This window comes from Mesoplodon mirus, assembly GCF_964341445.2.
Source record: "Mesoplodon mirus genome assembly, chromosome: 5".
In the NCBI taxonomy this organism is placed as follows: domain Eukaryota; kingdom Metazoa; phylum Chordata; class Mammalia; order Artiodactyla; family Ziphiidae; genus Mesoplodon; species Mesoplodon mirus.
Genome location: NC_138980.1, coordinates 156,015,751 through 156,021,926, shown reverse-complemented (window position 1 = coordinate 156,021,926; position 6,176 = coordinate 156,015,751). Strand labels below are relative to the sequence as shown.

The 6,176-nt window shown below is 44.0% G+C and overlaps 1 pseudogene across 1 annotated transcript; it reads right to left on the bottom strand.

Moving 5' to 3' along the window:
• Nucleotides 1-3,813: 3,813 nt before the first annotated feature.
• On the bottom strand, nt 3,814-5,918 carry LOC309805127 (signal transducing adapter molecule 1-like; annotated as a pseudogene). Its single transcript has 5 exons — nt 5,770-5,918; nt 5,349-5,595; nt 5,053-5,124; nt 4,649-4,905; nt 3,814-4,269 (listed from the first exon to the last, which is right to left on the bottom strand). The product of its transcript is annotated as a signal transducing adapter molecule 1-like (transcript).
• Nucleotides 5,919-6,176: the final 258 nt, after the last annotated feature.

Below are 6,176 nucleotides of genomic sequence, written 5' to 3'. Positions count from 1 at the left end.
AGAGCCTTTTGATGAGTGTTACCAACGGAGGGAAGGCATGCACTGAAAAGAAAAAAGTGGGTTGTCTTAGTCTGCTAGGGTTGTCAAAATACCATAGGCTGAGTGACTTAAACAACAGAAATTTATTTTCTTGTAGTTCTGAAGGCTGGAAGTCCAAGTTCAAGGTGTTGGCAGGATTGGTTTCCTCTGAGGCCTCTGTCCTTAGCATTCAGGTAGTCACCACCTTCCTGCCTCTTCACGTGGTTGTCATGAAGTGCGTACACACCCCTGGTGTTTCTCTGTGATGAAGGCCCACCTTAATATCTTCATTTCAACTTAATTACCCATTTAAAGTCCCTTTCTCCAAAAATAGTCACATTTTGGAGTACTGGGAGTTTAAGGCTTCAACATATGAATTTAGGGGAGACAATTCAGCCCACAATGTGGACTCTTACCAAATATATTAAAAATACCTGAAACTCCTCACCCTGCTCAGATCGATAATGGATATTGAGTATGACTGCCCTGAACTTCCTGCCTTTCACTAAATCTCCTCTGGCAGAACCTCCCCAACACTGTGTGTGTGTACATATGTGTGTATGTGTGTATCTGTGTGCAACTCAGATGTATTCTCAAAAACAAAACAAAAAAGAGGGGTGTGCAGAATGAATGGCTAGAATCTCAAGATAAGCACAGTGTCATCTAACATAAGGAACCTATCAGCCTGAATACTTTTCAAAATGTTACCAATGTGATAAAATGTAGGTACAGCACTGTCCATACTTTTTATGACCATGGAGATTTGAATGATATAGAGACAGGCATAGAGAATCCCCTGAAGAGGCTTAAAAGTTCCTAGTGTATGAGGCTATCCTCCCACATTCTTCTGAAAATGTCTTTTTTTTTGCCCCATGTCCTAGATGATAGTTTATCAGGGTATACAATTCTAGGGGCAATTATTTTCTTTCCGCACTTTGAATTGTCTCCCTGGATTCTGAATTCTCTTGTTGCTGTTGAGAAGAGTGGTATCTAATTATTTTTCCTTTTTGGGTAATCTCTTCTTTATCTCTGGTTCTTTTTATGATTTTTTTTCTTCCTTTTTTCATTTTATTTTGTTTTTAGTTTTCTAAAACTTCATTATGATGTTTGTAGTAATGGGTTCATTTTTATTTATCTTGCTTCAGATTTGATGTATTTCTCCAATCTAAGAATTCAGGTCTCACCAATTCAAGCTTTTCATTATTGTTTTGAATATTGCCTTTCTTCCATTTGTCTATTGTCTCCTTCTGGAACTCCAGCTAGATATATTTTGAACATCTATTTTTTTCCTCCACATCTCTTAGCCTCAATTTCATAGTTTCCATGTCTTTCTCTCTCTGTACAGCATTATGAAGTGATTCTTCATCCCTCTCTTCCAGTTTAGTAATTCTCTTTAGCTGTGATATACCTGTCATTTAATCCACCCATTACATTTTAAATTTCAATCATTATATTTTATATTTCTAGAAATTCTATTTGGTTCTTTTCAAAACTGCCCATTTATCCTTTTTTAAAAAATTTTAAATTAACATTAATTTACTTCTTATAAGCATTTTATTTTTTTAAATTTTTATTGTAATATAGTGGCTTTACAATGTTGTGTGTTAGTTTCTCCTGTACATCAAAATGAATCAGCTATATGTATACATATATGCCCTCTTTTTTGGACTTCCTTCCCATTTAGGTCACCACAGTGCCCATTTATTCTTGATGGTCTTTTGTTCAATTCTTATGGTTACAATTCCCTCTGTTTCTTCATAAATATGTTAAGCACACTTATTTTACATTTTGTATTAGATAATCCTATGCCCAAAGTTCTTGCAGTCTAATTCTGTTCTCCATTGTTTCTGCTGAGCCCAGTTTGTGGTGGCTCTTTTCTCATGTGTCTCTTATTTTTGCTGTCAGTTCAAATAAGGCTCCTCTTAAATGTAAGAATCCTGGAGACTCTGGGTTGAAGCTGCATCCCTCCTAATACCAGGTGCCTTGGGGTGTTATGAACTAAATGTATTTTTAAAATAATTTTTCTACCTGGAGATTCCTGGACCATGCAAGTAGAGTAAATACTAAATCACCATGATGTCAGGCTTGGGATTATAAATTCACAGGCAAGACCTTCTTTGTTTTCATTTTTCATGCCTTTTACCAAGGCTGAAATAAAGACATTTCCTGGTTGGCTTTCTTTTTGCTAGAGGATGGATTTTTTTCTCCTAACCCAACTTTTGACTTGAGGATGTAGATGTTTGAGACCCCTAGCTTTCTCCAGGGTCTCAGTTCTCATCCCAACAGGCCTGTAGTCCACCCACAGACAACCAAGCTCCCTGGATCAGCAGATGCCCCAAGCAGCCCCATTCTTCAGGGTCTGCTAGCCACTCTGGTTTCAACTTTTTTTCTTGCTGCCTGTGAATCTCACTTTCTTACACGTTTAACTGTGCTTTTAAAACCAAATGCTTGGTGTATAGTACCCGGTGTTTCTACGTGTTTGTAGGGAAATTTTTTCAGAATTTCCCGTCAGCCATGTGGCTGGAGGCCAAAGTCTGTTCCCCGGCTCTGTAAGCTGGGGCTTCTGCAACCACCTAGGCCTTTCTCAGTTATGCCTGAAGAAATTGGGCTCTTGCTTCAGTTTAGTGGGACACAGTGCCCCTCTCCTTTAGGTGTCTATGAGATTCCAATAATCCATGGAAATATTGTAGTGTAGCAAACAGATCCAGGGGCCAGGCCTCAGAAAACTGGGGCTCTAGCTTTTTTTTTTTTTTTTTTACTCCAAGGAAGGTTCAGTTTAATGGGAAACTGAACATGGACAACATAATGCCTTCATGTACATATGCTACAGCTTCCTTCTCTTGCAGTTTAAAAGGACAGTGTAATTATCTTAAATTTACACAAAACATTATGAAACATGGTAGTTGTTCATGATTAAAATAAAACAGCAATGTCAATTAAGTTAACAGTGTTAAATATATTCACATGATCATCACTGTGATTCAAAGTGGCCACGAGAGAAGTTACACAGCGACCTATGCACACAACATCTGCCACAACGGTGCTTTGCCAGCTTGACTGCTTTGCAGACCAGGTAATTTTATGAGACAAATAATCTTGCATTGATTCTTTCACGTGACGAAAGCAGTTAAATGTTGTAAGTAGTTTCATTCCTCTGGGGGAGAGGGGAGGGGAGGGCCTCTAAGAAGTCAGTGAAAATTGAAGAGAGGTCTCCCTTCTTGAATATTGGAACTTGTTGACCAAGATACGGTTCCTATAAGCTGAGGATAAACAAATCTTAAGATATCAAAGAATCTCATAACATTGTCATCAGCGTTTAGCAGATATTTGCCACAAAAAGGAATCCCAGTCCTATCGCAGGGCCTTCTGCGGGTACGGCTGCTGGGGCGGAGGTGGCTGATAGCTGCCTCTGGGCTGGGGCAGCGCTGATGTGAAAGTATAGTTCGGCACCTGGGACAGGCTGGTCCCTGCGTTCTGGCATATCATGACAACGGGGGCGGCAGCGGCAGCAGGAGGAGGACTGTCCACTGAAGCCTGGCTGGGCTACGTGCTCCCTTGAACAGAACTGCCCATTGTGTTGAGGTAGGAAGCCTGAGCCTGCTGACTAGGAAAGGCTGGGCTCGCGGGCAGTGGCACTGTTCCTTGGCTGAGAGGAGACAGCTGCTCCGGGGGAAGGCTGTAGCTCTGGAGCTGGCCCGTCTGTGCGTTCCCTGTGAGCGGGTAAGCTCCTCGCTGAGGAGAGCCCGGGTACACCTGAGGACCAGAAACACCAGGTGACTGAAAACAATACTGCTGATTCTGTAATTTTGCATACATGGAATACACTGGATCTTCATTCCTTAACTTGGTATACAAGGACAGGGCCTCCATCACTTTAACATTGAGTTCTGAGAGTTCTGAATGTTCTTTATCAAAATCTTCCAGCTTCTCATCAATGAGAGGTCCCATCTGGTGACACATGGCTTCAAGATGAAGTAACTCTGGCAGATCTGGTCGATCATCACTGGGATTCGTACTTTGCAACATCTGTAGCAATTGGTCCATTTTATCTTCATCCATTTAGGCTTGTTCCGGCTCTGATTCTATCGTTTCTACCTGAACATCATCACTAAATTGTACCATCTTCTCCGTTTTAATCATTTCTGGTTCAGCAGTGAGATCTGCAGTCACAAAATTACAGGGGAATAATCCCAGGCCTTGATGGGTTTCACCTTTCCACCAGTTGGGGTCACTGTCATCAAGAACTGTAACAGGGCTTCCCTGGTGGCGCAGTGGTTAAGAATCCGCCTGCCGATGCAGGGGACACGGGTTCAAGCCCTGGTCCGGGAAGGTCCCACATGCCGCGGAGCAGCTAAGCCCGTGCGCCACAACTACTGAGCCTGCGCTCTAGAGCCCACAAGCCACAACTACTGAGCTCGCGTGCCACAACTACTGAAGCCTGTGCACCTAGAGCCCGTGCTCCACAACAAGTGAAGCCACCGCAATGAGAAGCCCGCACACCGCAACAAAGAGTAGCCCCCACTCACCGCAACCAGAGAAAGCCCACACACAGCAACGAAGACCCAACGCACCCAAAAATAAATAAAATAAAATAAAATAAATAAAAATAATAATAAAAAAGAACTGTAACAGTTTTTCCTGCTTTAAAAGTAAGTTCATTATCTTCAGCAGCTTCCAAGTCATACACAGCACGAACTTTCGACCTTCGTGTTGGTGGTTAGTTAAGAGATTAGATGTGCTTGGATACAAACCGGAAAGGGTGGTTGACTGCTGCCTTTGTTCCTTCAGTGCCAACTCAATGGCTTTCGCTAAATCCTCTTGTTTGTTAGCCACAGTACCAGGATCTTTGGCTACCAGAGCTGGGCTTGCTTTTGCTTGTTCTACAGCCTCAATATCAAACGGAAGGCAGGGTCATGTAGTGGAAGGAACACTGGACTGAGAGTCAGGAGGCCTGTGTCCTAGTTCCAGCTCTGTCAACTACTAGCTGTGGCCCTGGGCAAGCCACTTAACCATTCTGGATCTCAGTATCCTCATGCGAGCGCCAATAGCTGGAAACGTAACACCTTGTTCCTTAAGGTTATTAACCATTGCTGATATTAGACTAAGCTGTGGATGATTCTTTTTTTTTTTTTTTTTTGTGGTACGCGGGCCTCTCATTGTTGTGGCCTCTCGCATTGTGGAGCACAGGCTCCGGACGCGCAGGCTCAGCGGCCATGGCTCACGGGCCCAGCCGCTCCGCGGCATACGGGATCTTCCCGGACCAGGGCACGAACCCGTGTCCCCTGCATCAGCAGGCGGACTCTCAACCACTGCGCCACCAGGGAAGCCCACTGTGGATGATTCTTAAATTCATCCGTCCATTCAACCATAAGAGCCTTTAATTTTTCACACACTTTAGGGTGACACTTGTTTAATACATTGCTTACTTCACTAGCAAAATCTCTTGAACATACTTCTAAGTGAAAAATTTTGCCACAACTTGATACACATGCTCCTAGAAAAGTCAGAACCTGCAGAGCAACATGAGGATCTTTATGGTTCACGCTCCTCATAATAGACCGAAGACAATCTTTAGGTCTGCATGGTGTCCACTGAGGTCTGCTGCCCACAAGGCTGGACAAAAAGTGACTGAGAGCTCTACGTTAAAGGGTTCCCAAAGCTCACACAGCTGTCAGAGCTCATACCAAAGTGGACAGTCCTTGCAGCAGAGCGTTTAGGCCTTGGTGATGGGGCTACACCATCCCAAAAGACTATTCTAAATCCATCCAATAACAACCAGTGCGAGACTGACCGGCTTTATCACGGATATCCAAAATGACGCCCCAGTCCTCAGCAGCATTCATCTCACCCATTGCTTTCTCGACATCCTGATCGAAGGCATTGGTGGCAAAGAGAGGCATCTCCACCGCGTGCTGAGGTGTCCTCAGGGACTCCCCGTTGATACCAAGGGAGTCAGGGTGCGACCGAGGAAGGAAGGGTCCTCAGGCAGAAACAGCGACCGAGACGGACTCTCCGGGCTCCGCGGCAGCTCGTCCTCTCCCCGACCCCCAGCTACCGCGGCGGCGGCCAGCGCGGAGGAGCGGGGGCTCTAGCTTTGAGTCTGCTCCTTAGACAAATCCCTAAAACGCTGTGTAACTTAGTTCTTTTTATTGCACAAT